The sequence below is a fragment of the Ornithorhynchus anatinus genome, chromosome 12 (genome assembly GCF_004115215.2).
Source record: "Ornithorhynchus anatinus isolate Pmale09 chromosome 12, mOrnAna1.pri.v4, whole genome shotgun sequence".
Taxonomy (NCBI): domain Eukaryota; kingdom Metazoa; phylum Chordata; class Mammalia; order Monotremata; family Ornithorhynchidae; genus Ornithorhynchus; species Ornithorhynchus anatinus.
Window position 1 is genome coordinate 37,334,375 of NC_041739.1, and position 20,763 is coordinate 37,355,137.

A 20,763-nucleotide genomic window follows, 5' to 3' on the forward strand; every position below is an offset into this window, starting at 1 on the left:
AAAATCGAACTCAACGAGAGCATACTTTACGTAGCCATTCTGCCACCTGGGATTGATGAGGGGAGATTTACTAAGTAACAAATTTATCCTGCCACCCAAGTTTTAATTTCAATTCAAAAAACCTAGCCGCCTCTGCCATCACTACCACCATTCCAGTTGCTAAAGGAGTCTTTCAGGGTCGAGTGAATTTCTACAGGGCAGAGACCTTGCTGATTTTTCTTGGATCCCGGCCTGAATTTGCACTTAAATTCTATGGGCTCTTTAATATCCAGAGTTATGTTCATTTAAGAAGTATGCATGGGCTATTTCCTTCTTTTTTGGGAGGAATATTTGAATAATCCTATATGGTCTTTTGCATCCTGGAGTTTGTTGGTAGATAAAGGATGTATCCTTTAACACCAGGAAAGTAAATCCCAGAAATTGCTACTTGGGTAGTTTTCTCTCTCTCTAAAACTGGTTGTCTTAACCACCACAATTCAAGAGCAAATGTTTGTTGTCACCTTGGTAGTGCCAGTTCCTTTGCTTCACATCTGGATTTCGTTGCCTCAACATTTAGACTTATTGTTGTAACAGTGCCAGGCCTTGATCCAGCTACTTACCTCGCCGTTTTTTCATGCCTCCAAACGATCACAATTTTTAAACTGTGAGGCGCCATTTTTTAAGAATTGATAAATAAAATGTCAAGCACCTGGTTGGAAATGGTAATATTGCTCTCCTAAGAAGACCCTGCAGTGTGTACTGTGCTTCATCAGTTACTGAATTGGTTTATACTGTGGTGATGGTTCTGTTTCTAACCAAGATGGAGTACACTTCAAGTACAAAATTAGTGCCCCACTCGTGTTTAGCGAAGTGAATTATGATGCTTTTTGCTTTTCCTCTTCTCCTTCAGCTGGTAGAAATATTGGGACGGTGATTTTTGCCGCCGAGGATTTCATTTTTCATGGCAGTCCTTACGGATTGCTGTCTTCAAGCTAAATACTCATCTCTGTGGGCAGGATGATTAAACACGATTCCTTCTGCCAGGAATATGAATAGGGTAGTGCCACAGACTTCACAGTTATGATCTAGCCACTTGCATCGTGCTTGATGATTATTTCAAATGATACCTCGCCGTTTGATGAGTCCCTCTTCTCTCCCCACCCACCCGTCAAGATGATTGAATTCGCCTGCTCCAGGTAAGGGGGAAACTGATACTCTTCCGAGAGATCATCTTTAAGCCTAGCGGAGCTGAATGGTGGTTCTCGGCTTAGCTGTCATCCAAACATGCATACGGTGCTGGTTTTTGAAGGTGTCTTGGCTTTCATCATTCCAGAGCGTGATGACTGATGATCACTCTGGGACAGAACCGAATAATGAAACTCGAAGCCACGTGCAACTCACCTGGTTTCATGTTGCATGACGAACCCGAGACTTGGACAGTGTTCGTTGAAAGTTGTGCCAGAGTTCATGAACTGTTTGGCAAACCTGACTGCATTTCTCACAGAGTCCGGCCAGTTTTTGAATCGACCTCCAGTCAGGTTTTGCATGATTCCGGGACAATGTAGGGTTTCAGAGGTGGAAACCAGGCAAGAATTTGAACCTTTTTTTGTTGTTTCACTTTGCATCCAGGAGATTTGGTTTCAATCCCAAATTCATAGGGAAGGTTAAGGGGTGGAAGTGGGTTTGAAATCCTGGGTATGGACGATGACAAAATAAGGAGGAGAGTATTATGGATTACCTGTAAGAAAAATTAAGCTCACCATGAAATTAATCTGAAAAGGCCAGGGCCAGTGTTACCTGGTCCTAGGGCTTTTAATATATATATTTATTCCTACTTCCAGAAGCTAAAAAACAATCAATAATGTCTGTCAAAAGTTAACGGTAGTCAAAGTATCTGCAACACCAGTGATAACATGATGTTTAGTCATGGGCAATACTTATGCATAAGTATATTGATGGGCATATTTATGGTATTTGTTAAGCACTTACTATGTGTCAAGCACTGTTCAAAGTGCTGGGGTATATACAAGTTATCAGGCCAGACACAATCCCTGTCTAACATGGGGCCTACTGCCTAAGTAGAAGGGAGAAGAGGTAGGTAAGGCATTAATATACTTAACGAGAGGGATTTTTTTTTAAGTTATAAAGTAGGGGAGATTCTTGACATCGGGATCAAAAAACCGAATTAGAGGCTAAACTAATATCTTTTGGTTACTTAATTTGCAGGTGTCAAAGAAAATACTGTTTTATGTGCTTAATTATTTGTTTGCCTAGAAGCAGATTAGATTAGGTGATCTCTTTGAGCCACTTTCTTGTTAGCAGCAGCAGCACCACATCCTCTTTGACTCTTGGGAACAAACAATAAAAGCACTTGGTTACCCCCTGCAGTAGCAATTATGTACATAGTTTATACTCTGCTGCTTCCTCTTACTAGTAATTTATTTTACTCTAGTCCACCCAGTAGATTGTAAACTCCTTGAGCACATGAACATCATGTCTACTAACCATATTGTACTCTCCTAAGTGATTAGTACTATGTTTGCACACAGGAAGTTCTCCATAAATTCTAGTGATAGATTGATTTCCCAAACTTAACAGAGTGTTTCCCGTACCCTATCACACCTCCATTGGCATTCTCCTAAAGAGCCTGTCCTCTGGCCTTGGCTCTGAGCCTTTTTTCTCTTTGGCTTTTCCAAATCAAATTCACCGCCCCGAAAGGAAATAATTCATCTTCATGTTTACCACAGCTTTTCCCTGAGACTCTGGTCAACCCGTAGCACGAGATTTGTACTTTTCTCTGCTGGATGAGTTGCTCTTCATTGTGAATTCTGTCACTGGGCTAAAATTCCAATGGGACAGTTGTCAAAATACCACAATTAGTATTATTATTATATATGCTGTGTGGCAGTAGGGTTTTTTAAATGGTATTTATCAAACACTGTGTGTCAAGCACTGTTCTACGCGCTGGGGTAGACACACGTTAATCAGGTCAGACACAGACCCTATCCCAAATGGGGTTCACCGTCTAAGTAGGAGGGCGAATAAGTATCGAATCCCAATTTTACAGTTGAGGGAACTGAGGCACAGAGGAGGTCAGTGACCTGCCTTAGGTCACACAGCAGGTGAGTGCTAGAGCCGGAATTAGAACCCAGGTCCTCCAATTTTCAGGCCTCGATTCTTTCCAATAGGCCACACTCCTTCCCTTTCCTGTAGTTCGTTCCTATATTTCATAACTAGTGTCAGATAGCATCCCAGTGCTATATTTTTTCTTCATGAGGTTGCCCCTACATTGTAATGTTGTGATACTTAGGTTTGCCCACAAGAGAAGGGGGTTAAAGGTGGCCAGCACAAGGACAAACAGGCAGCTTTACCTCATTTATTAATAATAATAATAAATAATGGTATTAAGCACTTACTATGTTCCAAGTACTGTTCTAAGCACTGGGGTAGATACAAGGTAATCAGGTTGTGCCAAGTGGGGCTCACAGTCTCAATTCCCATTTTACAGATGAGGTGACTGAGGCACAGAGAAGTTAAGTGGCTTGTCCAAGGTCACACAGCCGACAAGTCGTGGAGCTGGGATTAGAATCCACGTCCTCTGACTCCCAAGTCCATGCTCTTGCCACTAAGCCCCGTTGCTTCTCATATCCGTCCAAGCAATCAATTGATCGTATTTATTGAGTGCTTATTGGTCACAGAGCACTGTACCAAATGCTTGGGAGAGTACACTATAACAGAGTTATTAGGCCTGTGCCCTGCCCACAATGAGCTTACAGTCTAAGCATAATAATGTTGGTATTTGTTAAGCGCTTACTATGTGCAGAGCACTGTTCTAAGCGCTGGGGTAGATACAGGGTAATCAGGTTGTCCCTCGTGAGGCTCACAGTCTTAATCCCCATTTTACAGATGTTGGTATTTGTTAAGCGCTTACTATGTGCCGAGCACTGTTCTAAGCGCTGGGGTAGACACGGGGGAATCAGGTTGTCCCATGTGGGGCTCACAGTCTTCATCCCCATTTTACAGATGAGGTAACTGAGGCACCGAGAAATTAAGTGACTTGCCCAAGGTCACCCAGCTGGCAAGTGGCGGAGCCGGGATTCGAACCCATGAACTCGGACTCCCGAGCCCGGGCTCTTTCCACTGAGCCACACTGCTTTCCCCCATGATTTGGGTTAAAATGAAAATTTGAAATTTAAGAAGTAACAACACCTTCAATACCAGCTCCTTGTTAGGAAACCCCTTATTCTGAGAGGCCGGGGAATTTATTGTCCAAGTCCAGTTGAAACTGAATGAATAGAAGTAGAACTTGAAAAGTGACTTTCCTGGCTTAGAGATTTTGCAGTTTTGAGACTAAGCTCCTTGTGGGCAAGGATTGTGTCTACCAACTGTGTTGTAGTGTACTTTTCTGAGTGCTTAGTGGAGTGCTCTGCAGACAGTAGGTGCTCAATAAATACGAATAGTAGACTGTGATTAGCTCAGTCTCCTAATCCATTTGCTCTCCTCAACCTGACAGTGACATAGCAAACAGTTATTTCATTCATCCCTGAAAAATGAGAGATTCATTGTATATCAAGTCTAAAAATAACCAGCAAGCAGCTGTTCCTAAATGACATCGGGGCTTTCACCCCAACAGTAAGCCACCCAAGCGTAGTTCTTCACTATTTTCATGAAATTTCTCTTCTCCTCATGGTGTGTTGCAATTAATTTCCCAGCAGCTGGGCTGGCCCAAAACTGATAGCATCTTAAAAATGTCTTCGGTGGGAGAGATTAAGTTCCAGAAGAGGAAGGCATTCAGAAGTTTATTTTATTATCTTAACCTTTGTTGACTTGAATGATTAAACAGATTCCTTTGCTCTGTTAAAACATTTAGGTCCACAGAGTAAAGTGACGTTCTTATTTACTTAACCCTTCTCTTTCTCCTCAGGCCTTAATGAATATGCTGCTCATTTGGGGCTAAATGTATTGCTGGTGAGAGGGGAGAATGGCTATGTCACAATGGAGGGAACTCAAGTGCGAGAAGATTATTTTAATTCTTTCCAGATCCAACAGGAGTTGGCATGGTAACAGCAAGCTCATTAAAATTCGAAAATGTTCTTGTTAAATTTTAAAATCAAAGCACTCTTTGAATGTTCTCTACTGCATTTCCAACCCCTAAGAGTTTTTGTAAAACATTTTTATATTCAGAAGAGTCCAGGACCATTTGTTAATTTGTCCCATTGTGAATCCATTTGAAGAAATTAAATTACTTCAGCCAAGCTATTGATTCCAACAGTAGGCATATTTTTTCCTTGGAATCTACAGAAAAAAAAAAAATCTGAACAGTTCTTCAAGCTCAGGACTGTTCAGATTTTTTTTTTTTCTGTAGATTCCAAGGAAAAAATATGCCTACTGTTGGAATCAATAGCTTGGCTGAAGTAATTTAATCCTGAGCTTGAAGAACCCAGCCGTCTACCCTAACAGGAAGAGCTGACAGTGAAAGATTGAGGAATAAACAACTGACCAGCGTGGCTCAGTGGAAAGAGCATGGGCTTGGGAGTCAGGGGTCATGGGTTCGAATCCATCTCTGCCACTTGTCAGCTGTGTGACTGTGGACAAGTCATTTCACTTCTCTGTACCTCAGTTACCTCATCTGTAAAATGGGGATTAAGATTGCGAGCCTCACATGGGGCAATCTAATTACCCTGTATCTACCCCAGCGCTTAGAACAGTGCTATGTACATAGTAAGCGCTTAACAAATACCAACATTATTATTACGTACTTCAAACCCACTCCTTTTTCTAACATCAGTGGCAGAATTGGAATTGTCATAGCAGAATAAGCCCACATGGTGCCTAGCCAAGTGTGAGTTGTTTTATATTAAGGCCTGTTTAAGTGAAGGAAAATTTTCATCCGATTCTTCCAAATTATTTTCATTGAAAAACATGAATTTTGAATTTTCTTACTCTAGTAATGGCGTCAAATTTTCAAAATGCCTTTAAAATTCAGTTACTTTCCCATCCTTAAGTTAGTGCTAAGCAATCTATTCATTTTTCCTTGAGAGGACCCTTGGGTTTTAGGAAATTCCACTAGTCTACAGGCTCCCTGCAGGCAGGGACTGTGTCTTCCAACTTTGTGGCATTGTACTCTCCTAAGCGTTTAGTATAGTGCTCTGCACACAGTGTGTTCAATCAGTAAAATCCATTGATTGATTGAAGCAGCATGGTTTAGCGGAAAGAGCATGGGCTTGGGAGTCAGAGGTCGTGGGTTCTAATCCCGCTCCGCCGCTTGTCAGCTGTGTGATTTTGGGCAAGTCACTTAACTTCTCAGTGCCTCAGTTACCTCATCTGTAAAATGGGGATTAAGACCGTGAGCCCCATGTGGGCAACCTAATTACCTTGTATCTACCCCAGCGCTTAGAACAGTGCTTGGCACCTAGTAAGCGCTTAACAAATACCAGCATTATTATTATTATTATCTTCCTATCTTTTGAAGCAAAGATAGCGTACATTTGTTTCAGATTCATTCCTTAACTCACCTGGAAGCGTCGGCTTTCGACTTCCTTGTCTGGTGTTGCATCCTGACATACTGGCCATGTTGGCTTATAATAAGTGTGTTATTTGCAGGGAAATTTCCTGTAGAAAACCCCAGTTTGAAGAGCTCAACCCTGCCAGTTTAGCTCTGAATTAGGATCCACATGATCCTAATGTTGCCTGACCAGTGGGCAAAGATAACATGTGGATTCTAGAAAATTTCTTTTACCTATTGTGAGGTTAGGCCTGTGCAGACAATAGAAATACCTTTATCTGAACCGTCTCACTTAAGTTATAGATGCCATTTTACATGCGGGGCTTTGGGTTTTTTCCAATTTTTGTTTTTAGAGGAAGGTTTAAAAAATAGACCTTTGTTGAAAAAAGTTATTTTCAGTGTGTTTTTATTGAAATTTACCCATATGTCCTTTTCTTATTTTCCTGAATACTTGAGAAACATTGAAATCTGCTAGGAGTTCTAAACCCTTCTCTTCGTGGTGTCCTTGCAAATATGAAACTGATCAACATGTATGAGTTGCCTCACCCAGCAAATTAATTTCACTTGTGTATAGTTACTTGTAGGGCTTTATGTAATGTGAAACTAGGATTGGCTTTGGGATGTGGGGGAAGAGATGGGAAGAGAAGTTAGGATCTATGTGATGGCTCTCAGTTCAGTATAATGAAGTGAAATGAAGGCTTCGTGAGGGAAGGAGTGATGGAAGTCGTTCATTTCGTTCTCCTGTGTTTGGCAAATTGGGAAAATTCAGTTCTGCTGGATTACATAGTCCAAAGGTACTATATGGACGTGGAAAATGCTATTGGGTTCTAGTTTATGATACCTTTGCCCTCTACGCACTTTTCAGTACACAGAAGAATTTAGAATATTTGTAATGGGAAAAATAGCATTATCTGTGGAGAGTGGATGTGACGGAAATGATATAGTAAATGCAGGAATTTGAGGATGATTTTCACAACCAAAGACTGCACTTAAAATGGTGTAGAAATCAAGAACAGCCACAAATCTTAATTTCTCGGGCAGGTTGGTTAGTACAGGTCTGTTTGCATCTGCTGACTTCAGAATGGATTTATACTCTGAAGGAATGGGTTTCTGCAGGTCAAATTGAGTTTGGCCTCTGGAAATTTATTTAATAATGGGCAGGAGAAACCTTCTGTAAGCATTTCCTTATATTGGTCTTGGTGCAGTAGGCATAGAAGGTAAATCAAAAGTGACAAATAGTTATAGACAAATGCTGTCAATTTTCACTCTGTTCTACTTCAAATATTGTTTTAGCATTTTACTTTCCAGGGAATTTTTATTGCTTTTGGGATGTGAAACTATACCAAAGCTTGATTTTTTTTTTCAAGAAATTTGGTAACGGTATTCTTTCTTGGGGTACGTATTACCCTTTAACCATACAATTGTGGTAGTTTATAATAGTGTCACTGCTTTAGGCTCTTTATGACTTAAGCCTAGATCATAAGACATAGGAAAGCTAAAAAGAACACCTAACACTGCACACACCGCACACAACAAGCAACAATACGACAAAGAACAGTCTCTGTGTATGTCAGTTGTAGTCAGTACTGTAGATCCTAAACTGGCCTTTTCAGTCCCACTCTCCACCCATAGGATGATGTCACGTTCAATGGCATCATCTTTAAGCTCAAAGGACACCCATATACGATTGCGTACATATAAATCCCTCGCCGGGTCTAGAATGCCCTTCTGGTTCAATTCACTCTCTGTCTTCGTGGGAGTCCCTCATCTTGCTCTTTCTCTGTGCACCTCTGTGAGAAGCAGCTTGGCGTAGTGGCTAGAGCCTGGGCCTGGGACTCAGGAGGTCAGGGGTTCTAATCCTAGCTCCACCATTTGTCTGCTGTGTGACCTTGGGCAAGTCACTTCACTTCTCCTCAGGCCCCCTGTTCCTCCCCCTCCTCCATCCCTCAACGATCTGGCCACCTACTTCATTACAAAAATTAACGCCATCAGGTCTGAGCTCCCCAAAGTCATCCCTTCCCTTTCTCCATCCCCCTGCTTTCCACACCCTCCTCTACTTTCCCATGCTTCCCAACCGTATCCTCAGAGGAGATCTCCTCCCTTCTCTCAAATGCTATCCCCTCCACTTGTGCTTCAGACCCCATTCCCTCTCACCTTATAAAAACTCTCACCCCTTTCCTCCTCCCCTCCTTAATTTCCATCTTCAACCGCTCACTCTCCAATGACTTCTTCCCCTCTGCCTTCAAACATGCCCCCGTCTCCCCCATCCTAAAAAAACCCTCTTTTGACCCCACTGTCCCCTCCAGTTATTGTCCTATCTCCCTCCTATCCTTCCTTTCTAAACTCCTAGTCCGAGTCATCTACACTCGCTGCCTCGAGTTCCTCAACTCCAACTCTCTCCTGGACCCCCTCCAATCTGGTTTCTGTCCGCTCCCCTCCACCATATCTGCCCTCTCAATGGTCACCAATGACCTCCTTGCCAAATCCAATGGCTTCTGCTCTATCCAAATCCTCCTTGATCTCCCAGCTGCCTTTGACACTGTCGACCATCCTCTTCTCTTCAACACATTATCTAACCTTGGCTTCATGGACCGTTAATTCTTGGTCTCCTTCGCGGGCTCCTCCCCACCCCCCGTCCCTAAGTGTAGGGGTTCCTCAAGGGTCAGTTCTTGGTCCCCTTCTATTCTCCATCTATACTCCCTCGGTGAACTCATTTGCTCCCATGGCTTCAGCTATCATCTCTACACAGATGGCAAACAAATGTACATCTCCTTCCCTGTTCTCCCTCCCTCCAGATTCATATCGCCTCCTGCTTTCAGAACATCTCCACTTGGATGTCCGCCCGCCACCTAAAACTCAACATGTGCAAGACTGAGCTCCTTATCTTCCCTCCCAAACCCTGTCCTCTCCCTGACTTTCCCGTTACTGTGGACAGCACTACCGTCCTTCCCGTCTCACAAGCCCGCAACCTTGGTGTCATCCTTGACTCCGCTCTCTCATTTACCCCACACATCCAATCCATCACCGAAACCTGCCGGTCTCGCCTTCACAACATCGCCAAGATCCACCCTTTCCTCTCCATCTAAACTGCTCCCTTGTTGGTGCAATGTCTCATCATATCCCTACTGGATTACTGCATCAGCCTTCTTTCTGATCTCCCATCCTCCTGTCTCTCCCCACTTCAGTCTATACTTCACTTTGGTGCCTGGATTCTCTTTCTACAGAGACGCTCTGGACATGTCACTCCCCTCCTCAAAAATCTCCAGTGGTTACCTATCAACCTTTGCATGAAGTAAAAACTCCTCACTATTGGCTTCAAAGTTCTCCATCACCTTGCCCCCTCATACCTCGCCTCCCTTCTCTCTTTCTCCAGCCCAGCCCACACACTCCACTCCTCTGCTGCTAACCTCCTCACTGTGCCTCGTTCTCATCTGTCCGGCTGTCGAACCCTGGCCCACGTCCTACCTCAGGCTTGGAATGTCCTCCCTCCTCACATCCACCAAACTAGTTCTCTTCCCTCCTTCAAAGGTTCACCTCCTCCAGAAGGCCTTCCCAGACTGAGCCCTCCTTTTCCTCTGCTCCTCCTCCCCTCCACATCACCCCTACTCCCTCCCTCTGGCTCTACCCCCTTCCCCACACCACAGCACTTGTGTATATTTGTCCATATTTATTATTCTATTCATTTTATTAATGACGTGTATATATCTATAATTCTAATTATTTTGATGCTGTTGATGCCTGCCTACGTGTTTTGTTTTGTTGTCTGTCTTCCCCTTCTAGACTGTGAGTCCGTTCTTGGGTAGGGATTGTCTCTATCTGTTCCCGAATTTGACTTTCCAAGCCCTCAGTACAGTGCTGTGCACACAGTAAGCACTCAATAAATATGACTGAATGAATGCTGGAGGAAGCAACTGTAATGATCAGTCAATCAATAGTATTTATTGAGCAATTACTATTTTATTGCCATTGTTCTTGTCTGTCCGTCTCCCCCGATTAGACCGTAAGCCCGTCAAAGGGCAGGGACTGTCTCTATCTGTTACCGATTTGTACATTCCAAGCGCTTAGTACAGTGCTCTGCACATAGTAAGCACTCAACAAATACTATTGAATGAATGAATGAGTGTGCAGAACACTGGACTGACAGCTTGGGAGAGTACAACCCAACAGAGTCGGTAGACACGTTCCCTGCCCAAAACAAGCTTCCAGTATAGAGATGACCTTGACAGTCTAGAGATGAGAGGGATTTAATGAAAAAGCTCCAAGTGAACGGCAATGGGATCAGGTACACGATGATCAGAGAACTAGCCCAAAGACAAGTAAAACCCGTAGAACGAATAAGTTCGATGCCAGTGGGCGAGCAGAAGGGAGAAAGGTCGACAATCATAAGGTTCCCAGCTTATCAAGGAGCAAATGTTTTCTGCAAGAGGATATGTCCTCTAGACATACCTGGTTTTGCTCCAAATCTGTTTGAGGGAAAAACCACCCCCTGCTATCTGGGTTGATAGTCCCATGCAGACAGGGCATGTTTGAGGAGACACGTACTACTGATCCTATCTGGAGCCCACCCAAAAAATCCTAAAAGGGGGAATTCTTGGCTGATTGACAAGCTGCCTGTCAATCTTTACCACCCTGTAACATCAGGGATCATTTCTATAGTATGCTACTAGAGAAGTGAGATCGAAAGCGTTGAGATTGAAAACCACAAGGAGGTGTTTTAGTGTTCTCTTTTGAGCATGAAGCCAGCTTGTAGTGTGGAAAGGGAATGTGTCTATCTTTATATTGGTGCTCTCCCAAGCGCTTAGTAGAGTGCTCCGCACACAATAAGTGCTCAATAAATATGATTGAATGAATTGCTGCCATCCTGGCAAGCTCTGAAAATCAAACCTAGATCAGAAGCTTCCCATTTGGGGACTGTAATTCAACAGATGAAATAAGGCAGAGGTGCCATTGAATCTTTTCAGGAGGAATAGAAAATTTTTCAGGGAGAAGAGCCCTCTGGAAACTTCTTCTGTTTCCAGTGAATGAACAGCACCTCCTTTCTGGGTAATTAATAATAATGATGATGGCATTTGTTAAGCCCTTACTCTGTGGCAAGCTCCGGGTGTGACAAGCTAATCAGATTGGACACGGTCCTTGTCCCACATAGGGCTCACACCCTTAATCCCCATTTTGAAGATGAGGTAAATGAGGCACACAGAAGTGAAGAATCACCTTGGGATACAATCCCTCTCCCAAACAAACCCACTTGAATCCAAAGAATTGAATCTCAGTCCATCCGTATCTACTGCACAAAAAGCCCAGTCAATTGTGCTGAAAGGCAACAAACGTTTCCACTCTTAAGAAGCAAGGGTGATGGGATTTTTTTTATCTTCAGATGGTGAGTTGTTTGGCCCTGGGAGTCACCAGTCGATGTTAGGATCACTCTGGCTTGAGGCCGGTGTTTTTTGATGTGAAATAGTAGCAGCTGGCTGTAACCCTAGCAAGTGCAAGAGAGCAGCAGGTGGCAATTCCTGTCTTATTCACCACGTCTTCACAGGAACATGTAAGCTTGACCAGTCTTAGTTTATTGGCAGGTCAAGAGGAAAAGTGTAAGGAAGACTTAGTCAGATTTGCCAAGAAGGATATATTCAATAGTCCAAAGGAATGCTCTCCAAGCCGTCCAGAAGGCTTATAATAGTTGTGTGCTGAGCTACCGCATTGATAACGGGCCAGCGAAATTATGGCACGGTCTTCCGTTCCCCCGACGCGGTCTGGGTGGAATGGCGCGCAACCACTTAGAGCACGGCACTGATTTATGAGACTTCCGGGGACTGCTGGAAGGAGATTCTTCCCCTGATAGAATTGGAAGTACGGCATGAAGGATGTGACAGGGAGACGACTATGTCTGAATGAAGAGGGAGACGAACAGAAAAGCCTTAAGACGAGCCACGAATATGCTGTGAATATTTGGGCAGTTTTGTTTCCTGGTTTATAAATGGCACAGGAAAATCACTTCTTTGTTCCCTTCAAATATGAAATACAAAACACATGTCTGTTTCACAGCCCATATGGTATCCAGTGACTATATTTCACCCTACCAATAGGACTTTATATCTCGAAGAACTAAAAACAGTGTATGTAAACACTTGGAAGTGTATATACAGTATAAAGAGAGAGGAGATACTTTGTTGGCATTTCTCATTTTCTCATGCATTACTTTTTCATTATTTCATTTCATCTAGTTCTAGTTGGGGGATATAAGCTAAAAGGTGAATTTTTCAAAAAGGTCTGTGATTTACCATGGGCACTTAGTTAAGTGGATGAAAAATCATTGCATCTAATGGTTAAAACAATTTGAGGGCAATCATCTTATGTTGTATGAAGAGAAAGCAATTTATTTCAGGCTAATTGGATGTGTGTAATTTCCTTTTGCATTTCAAAAGAATTTTGTTTGTCAAATGACTCCGGAAGCCCAGCCCCAGAGAGGACCTAGTAACAATCCTTGGCTCTTCTGCCAAAGAGCAGTTCTAGTCTCGTATTGCAGAGTCCTTTTGCTTTGAAATAGACTTCAAAGGAGTGGACGGCTTCAGACCTAAACGAGAAAAAGAGAATTCTGGTTTCGTGGCGGTCTTATGCTCTTCGATTTCTCCATGGTAGAGTAGGGAAGAAGTATAGCGTAGTGGATGGAGCACGGGCCTGGGACTCAGAAGGACCTGGATTCTAATCCCTGCTCTGCCGCTTCTTTGCTGTGTGACCCTGGGCAAGTCACTTTTCTAGTCTTTGCCTCAGTTACCATACCTGTAAAATGGACATTAAGACAGTGACCCCCATGTCGGGCGTGGAATGAGTCCAACCTGATTAGCTTGGATCTATCCTGGGACTTAGTATAGGGCCTGGCACACAGTAGCTGCTAAATAAATACTGTTGAAAAAAACCCTGAGCTAATAGGGAAATGGTATCATGAGAAGTTTGGGAGATGATTTGTGCTGAATCCTCCTACTGATGGTGACAAGAAAGATAAAGTCAACTCATAGAATGACCTAAATCTGGGACAGGGCACCAACCTCTCAACTGTGTAGGCAAATATGGGGCCTGGACATTGACAGAGATGAGGGAAAGTGGGGGGGGGATAGGGGAAATAGTGGTAGAAAAATAGGGAAAGGGGAGAGTGATGTAAGAAGGGGGAGAAAGAGGGAAAGGGGAAGATGAAGGGAGAAAGAAGAAAAAAGGTACTCACTGGGTTTTCTATTAATAATACTAATGTTATTTCCCTCCCCCTTAGACTGTGGGTCCCATAAGGGACAGGGACTGTGTCCATCCTGATTATTTGATATTAGCTGCAGCAATTAGTACAAAAGAAGGATTCAATATTTTTGTTCTTGTTGTGCTTAAAAGGTAACATAAAAAAATAACTTCTTACTATGTGCCTAGCACCAAACGAAGCTCTAGGGCAGATACTAGATAATCAGTTTGTACATAGTCTAAGTAGGAGGGAGAATGGGCTTTTCACCCCCATTTTACTGAAGAGGAAGCTGAGGCACAGAGAACTGATTGCCCAAAGTGACCCAAGAGGAAAATGGCAGAGCCGGGTTTAGAACCCAGGTCTTCCGCCTCCAGAAGCAGAAGCATGGCTCCTTCCACTCGACCTTGCCGCTTCTCCTTCTTCAGTGCAGGGTTTGTGTTCTGTCAGGGTGCAGGGAAGAAGAGCAGGAGAGAGGATTCTAGCAGCAAAGTGAGCCCACCAAGGTAAAATGCAGTGTGCTTTCTCCTGCCTCTGCCCCAAATTCCCAATGTTGGCCCCACCAACCTGGCATCCCGGGGATCTGATGGGAGCCAACGTCCCCGTGGGTCTTACTCTGGGGAGTAAAGCCCTCCTTGGGCTCTGGGGCACTGTGCACACACCATGGTGGAGAAGCACTGTGGCCTAGTAAAGAGAGCATGGGCCTGAAAGCCAGAAGGACCTGGGTTCTAATCCCGGCTTCGCCACTTATCTGCTGTTTGACCCTGGGCATAGTCATTTCACTTCTCTATGCCTCACTTCCCTCATCTGTAAAGTGGGGATTAAGACTGTGAGTCTCATGTGGGCCAGAGATTGCTTCTAACCAGAAAACCTTATATCTAACCCAGTGCTTAGAACTGTGCTTGGCACATAGAAAGTACTTAAATGCAATCATTATTATTATAATTTACTGGACCCCCCCCCCCAAGCTATCTTGGCAAGGGCAGGTTAGGCAGATGGTCCCTCCTCCTAGGGCCCTGGGATGGGGAAACGAGAGGGCAGTCTCACCCAGCCCCCGTGAGAATTCAAGATGCAACAGGGGCAGCATCTTCTTCCTCCTCCACCGCCATGGCGCCACTCATCTTTTGGATTGGGTCAGAGACTGATTTTGCATCTGATTGTGGTGTCCAAAGCCCATTCCCTCCCAGACTCCATAGGGATGAGAGGTCTCTTTTCCCAGAGCCTATGGGGGCGAGTCTTCCCCTTCCTTGTCTGGCAGATGGCCCCGTTCTCAGCAGCTCTGGCTTGGCTGGCCCTGGCACGGTGCCACTGCTGCTTATCAATGGTGTCATAAGGTGGGTGGCTCACCCCCATGGGCACCAGAAAAGTGGTTGCGAGCAGCCTCAGCTCCCCCTGTAACCGAGAGAAGATGACATTCATTCCCATCGTTCTCCCACCGAGACCCAGGGGCCTTGTCTTGATGGCGTGGAGGGACAAATGTTTGCTATTTTAATGGTTTGTTTTAAGGTATTTGTTAAGCATTTCTTTAAGCACTGGGAGGAGATGCAAGTTTATCAGGTTGGACCCAGTCCCCTATCCCACATGGGGCTCACAGTCTAGGAAGGAGGAAGGAGTAGGAAGGAGTAAGATTTAAAACCCATTTTTCAGTTGACGAAACTGAGGTACAGAGCAGTTAAGCGACTTGCCTGAGATCACACAGCAAACAATTGGCAGAGTTGGGATTAGGACCCAAGGTGTCCATCCACTTGATTCTATTTAATGGGACTAAGCTGTCTTGTTTTTGTCCGTCTCTCTCCCCCGATTAGACTGTAAGCCCGTCAATGGTCAGGGATTGTCTCTATCTGTTGCCAAATTGTACATTCCAAGCACTTAGTACAGTGCTCTGCACATAGTAAGCTCTCAATAAATACTATTGAATGAATGAAAGGACCTCTGATTCCCAGGCAACTAGGCCACACTGCTTCAAATAAAGATGCCATCTCAGTTCCATGCTCAGCCCCTTTCCACTTCTGAGGGATGGGATGGACTAGTTATGGCTACTCTTCCTTTCATTCATTCAATAGTATTTACTGAGCACTTACTATGTGCAGAGCACTGTACTAAGCGCTTGGAATATACAATTCAGCAACAGATAGAGACAGTCCCTGCCCAGTGACAGGCTCACAGTCTAAACTGTCACAGGACAGTCTAGTCCTGCCAGGGCTCAATCAGTACTATCAGTTGATTGATTGTGAGGAAGCTGCAATGACCCAAACCATCATTTAAATTCTCACTTTTAATTTCTTTGCTCTTTGACTCTTGAATCTAGGCCTTCTGTTCATCCATATTCTGCTGTTGAATGTAGAAGCAGTGGGCAGGTTGACTTTTTTTTTTTTAAAAAAAAGCAACTTTAACTGAACTTCAGAGGTTAATGAGGACATGCTTACTCTAATCAGCAGAAATGGCAGGCTCCATGTCAGCCAACAGCCCCCAGCTACAACTTGCCAGTTGTATTGCTTTTTCCATTTCCTAATTATTACATCTAAAGAATATCTTCTACTTGGAAGCAATAATAATAATTTTTCTGTCACAAACAGTAGTCCTTCCCTATGCTAAATAGATGATCCCGCATTTAAGCTTACTGTGAGCGGGGAACATGTCTACCAACTGTTATGTTGTACTCTCCCAAACTTTTAGTGCAGTGCTCTACATACAGTAAGTGTTCAATAAATAGGATTGATCGATTTACGCTAAAAATTTCTATTTCTATTACATACATACAACTCTGCTTTGAAAATATTAAATTTTATAAGGATAGTATTCTAAGGACACAAAGTTATAAAAATATTAATCGAGGCTGCTGCATTCATTTATATTCCTAATTGCTTCACTTCTTTTCACATATGCAACCCTTTTGAAATCTGCAAGGCAGTTTGCATTTACTGGAGAAATTAATGTAGAGATTTACAGCTTCACCATTCACTTAACACTTCGGGACAGAGATGTCAAACAAAACTGATGCCAAACAAAATTGAAATGGAATCACGCTGCTGTATCACCCAGTGCAATGTAAAATGTTAATACTGTAATTCCACTCTTGTCTTTGGCAATACTTCCACTCTGAAGTCGTATTGGTCTACTAACGTGTCAGAAAAGATTGTATAGTTACAGCAATGGAATCTGCCCAAAATAGAATATATTAGCTGCTATAACAATTCAAACTATTTTAGAAGGTACCAAATTAAATGAGATGCAAGTAAGAATTTCAATTTGGGAAAATTATAATTATCTTTTACTTAGGCTAATATCCTGAGCCACCTACTTTTTTTTCTTCTTTTAATGGTATTAAGCGCTTACTATGTGCCAGGCAAAAGTGCTAGGTAGATACGAGTTAATCAGTTTGGGCAGTTTTCTACTTGGGGCTCACAGTCTTAATCCTCATTTTACAGATGAAGTAACCGAGGCACAGAGAAGTGAAGTGACCTGCCCAAGGTCATGCAGCGACAAGTGGCAGAGCAGGAATTAGAACCCAGGTCCTCTGACCCTCAGGCCCATGCCGTTTCCACAAGGCCACGCTGTTTCTCCTCCTTGCAGAGAATTTTTACGTAGGGGTAGGGAGAAAGAGTGTATCTCCTTCAGGACTTGCATGAGTTGTTTTTCTGAAGTGGAGATAATGGGCACAGAACCATCCACCTTATCTTGCTGGATCCCACTGTGACCAACCGCAGAAACTGTGAGATAAATGATTGGGGTTGGGGCTGCAATCAGAGCAGTGGAACAGTATCTCTTTGCAGCAGCAGACACTGCTTTGCAGTCATCCCTTTTTAATACTATTGCTGAGTGTGGCACTCACATACGCCCAAAACGTTTACCGTATTTACTGGCCAAATTGCCTCTACCACAAACATTCCCCACCCTGATTTTTGAGGAGGAAATAAAATCAATCAATTATATTTATTGAGCGCTTACCGTGCACACAGAACTGTACTAAGCACTTGGGGGAATATAGTACAACAGAGTTGGTAGACACATTCCTTGCACTTAATATGTTTTTGTTGACCAATTTGATGCCCTCAACTCCACCCTCTCTACCGAACTCAACTCACTTGCTCCCTTTCCCGTCATAGATCTTGTACCACTAACACACATGGAAAGAGCCTGGGCTTCGGAGTCAGACGTCATGAGTTTGACTCCCGGCTCTGCCACTTGTCAGCTGTGTGACTGTGGGCAAGTCGCTTAACTTCTCTGTGCCTCAGTTACCTCATCTGTAAAATGGGGATTAACTGTGAGCCTCACGTGGGACAACCTGATTACCCTGTATCTACCCCAGCGCTAAGAACGGTGCTCCACACATAGTAAGCGCTTAACAAATACCAACATTATTATTATTATTAGATCACCTCCACAGTCTGCTTCCTTCCCTCCTGTGCATAAGCCCAAGAGCGCAGCTGGTGGAAATCCAGATATCAGGCTGACCTCTTCCATTTGAAATTCATCGTTGCCTGCTTTAACTCTGCCCTCTCCTTTTCTCTACCCCTTGTTGACTCCCAAGCCCATTGCCCTCACCAGTTGTATCACTCCTTCAAAACCCCGTACCCCCGTCTCCTCCATCTCTTCTTCTTAACGACCTGACTGCTTACTTAATAGAGAAAATTGAAACCATCAGGTGTGCTCTCCCTAAAATCTCACTTGTTCCTCTCCAGTCCCTCTCTCCTGCTGCCCCTTCTTCAACTCTCCCATCTTTCCCAGCAGTATCTCAAGAGGAGTTCAGTGAGGCTTTGAAAGTGGGAAAGAGAGATACCCTGTTGTATAAGAAGGGGGAGGGAGTTCCAGGTCAGAGACAGAACATGGACAAGGGATCGGCAGAAATATAGGCCAGATCGAAGTAGAGAGAGTAGGTTGGTATTAGAGGAGCAAAGTGAACAAAGTGGATTATAGCAGAAAATCAGTGAGATGAGATAGGCGGAGGCAAGGCAATTAAATGTTTTAAAATCAACATGATGTGGAGATGGATGGGCAACCCCTGGATGTTTTTGAAGAGTGGGGACATTGAACTGAACGTTTTTTAGAAAAATGATCTGGTCAGCAGAGTGAAGTATGGTCTGGAGTGGGGAGAAACAGGAGGCAGGGAGGTCAGAAAGGAGGCCGATTCAGTAGACATGATAGGATAATGTGGAGGCTGTTTGGATGGAGAGGAAAGGGTGGACTTTAGCAGTGTTGGGAAGGTAGAACCAACAGATTAAATATGTGATTGAATGAGAGAGATGAGTCAAGGATAATGCCAAGATTATGCACTTGTGAGACATGGAGTATAGTGGTGCTGTCTACACTGATGGAAAAGTCACAGGGCGGACAGAAGTCGGGCAAGAAGATAAGGAGTTCTGTTTTGGACATGTTTAATTTGAGGTGTCAGCGGGACATCCCAGGAGAGATGTCCTGCAGGCAGGAGGAAATTTGAGATTGCAGAGGAAAAAGATCAGGGCTGGAGGTATAGATTTGGGAATCATCCATGTAGGGATGGTAGGTGAAGCCTTGAGAGCGAATGAGTTCTCGAAACTCGTGGGTGTTGATGGAGAATAGAAGGGGAATCAGAACTGAGCCTTGAGGGACACCTACAGTTAGGGGAGTCAGAGGAGGAGCCGGTGAAAAAGATTGAGAATGAGCAGCTAAAGAGAGAGAAGGAGAACCTGGAGAGGGCAGGTCAGTGACGCCAAATACTGTGTCACTCAGTCTATCGCATTTATTGAGCACTTAATGTACACAGGGCACTGTACTGAGTGTCCGAGAGAGTACAATATAACAATATAACAGGCGGAAGCCCATCAGCTGGTTTAAAAAGCAAGCATTGCCTTGGGGATACCAAAAGGCACTACCTACAAGCAAAGAAAAGATTCCGCTTGCAAGGCAAAACCCCCTCAAAAATGAAAACAAACCTTGAGTTTAAAGAAATACTTTCATCCTCTATTTCCTCAGAAGCAGAAAGCCATCATTTAATGTCCTGATAAAATTGTCTTTCCCATGAATGGGGGTGCTTCTTGTTTTAATATTTCCTGCATTGAATCCCTGGCTGTTTTTGGGTGTTTTTTTTTTCATTGCCCACGCAAATCTATGAGTGGTTTATTCTTCTGCTTGGAATAAATTTTGCTTCTGTTATGTATATGCAAGTTGTTTTGTCTATAGGGAGGATTAAGTATATTACATTGGGGGCAGAATATGACTCCATTTTTTGAATTGCAATTGCAGTTGATTTGAACTTCCATTCTGCACCCCTAATTTTACTGACTTCAACTTAGACTCGGTGTGACAAGTTAATCTTTTGGGCTGAAATTGCTATTGCATGCTCTCGTTTCAGTTCTTAATATTGACTGGGTGGGAGAGTTTTGAGGTTGAAAGTTTCAATAAAATCCCCTAGACCCTTTTTGGAGATGGCAACATCCCAAATAAACACAATCAGGTCAGGATAAAATCCTGGGGGGGCCTCAGGAGTGAAATCCCAGGTATTCTCCAAAGCAAAAGTCATAGTGTGTTCCCTTGTAGCTTTTTTGGAGTGTGCAAGCGCTTCCTATTCTGTCTCTATCAATCAGTGGTATTTATTGAGCGCTTAACTGTGTTCAGAGAACTGTTCTAAGCACTTGGGAGAGTATACTGTAACATGTGCTTCCTTCCCAGATGGTGTTGGGATACTTTTTTAGCCCATAGCAGGGGTCGCCCTGGATGTAAATTTGGAAGGAGAGGCAACATCACAGTTGAAGTGACCAAAGAGCGCTCCCAGTGACCCAGTTGAAGTCCAGTGGTCCAGGAACAATTGCCCATCTTTTGACTGGTAAAAATGGCCCTGGATCCCTATTTAGACAGGTTGATCCAGAGTTTGAAGTAGGGTAGGCTGGGAAGAAATAGGGTGGTCGGTATGCCATACGACTTCCTTTTAAATCCAGTTAAATCTAGGCCTGTGGACACACTTCATCCAACTTCCTCCTCCTCCAAATTAAAATGCTTCATAAACCATCCCATTTCCTTTTCACTGCGCTTCCAACCTTGGCTAAGTTTCATTAAAAGCAACAACAGGAAATTAACACTAGCC

General features: G+C 43.6%; 1 protein-coding gene across 1 annotated transcript in view; it reads left to right on the top strand.

The window, feature by feature from the left end:
- COL25A1 (collagen type XXV alpha 1 chain) overlaps positions 1–20,763 on the top strand; it is a 550,081-nt gene that overhangs the window by 370,958 nt on the left and 158,360 nt on the right.